A 943-nucleotide genomic window follows, 5' to 3' on the forward strand; every position below is an offset into this window, starting at 1 on the left:
AAACTATTCAAGGAAATGGTAGAGAATGAAACTGGTAAGAAAATCAAATGTTTGAGATTAGATCAAGGAGGAGAATTTACATCTAAGGAGTTTAATACATTCTGTGAAGTGAATGGAATTAAAAGACAACTATCAACACCTCAGACACACACCTCAGTAGAATGGAATTGTGGAAAGGAAGATCAGAGCTATTCTGGATGCAGCTAGAAGCATGATATTAGAAGAAAATCTACCTCATATGTACTGGAGAGAAGCAATGAATACAACGATTTACACTTTCAACAGATTTCACATCAAAGGTGAAACCAGTAAGAACCCTTATGAACTATGGTTTGGTAATACTCCTACAGTTAAATATTTTAGAATATTTGGAAGCAAATGTCATATTAGGAGAGATGAGTATGTTGGTAAATTTGATCCCAGAAGTCATGAAGGAATATTTCTTGGCTATTCATCTAAGAGCAAGGCATATAGATGTTTTAATAAAATATTACAGAAGATCATCGAGAGTGATAATGTGAAGATAGATGAACACTTTAGAGGAAATTCAAGGTCTATAGATTCTGAATTGACAGTTGAGATGATCATAAACGAACCAATATAGAGTGCACCGGTACAAAATGTGGATCTATTCATACTGGAATTATCAGAGAATTCCACAGTGACTAAAGAACATCAGCATGTGAATAAAACCAGGTATGTAAGACTGAATCACTCTGAAAGTCCGATAATTGGGAATAAGTATCAAGGTGTTATGACAAGAGGAAGACTGACAAATAAAGAGGTATGCTTAATTTCTCGAATTGAACCAACATTTGTTATTGAGGCTTGTCAAGATGAACATTGGATAAAAGCAATGGAAGATGAATTAGAACAAATTGAAAAGAAGAATACATGGACATTGGTTCCACGACCTAAAGACAAAAATGTAATTGGAACTAAA

The sequence above is a fragment of the Cryptomeria japonica genome, chromosome 3 (genome assembly GCF_030272615.1).
Source record: "Cryptomeria japonica chromosome 3, Sugi_1.0, whole genome shotgun sequence".
Classification (NCBI taxonomy): domain Eukaryota; kingdom Viridiplantae; phylum Streptophyta; class Pinopsida; order Cupressales; family Cupressaceae; genus Cryptomeria; species Cryptomeria japonica.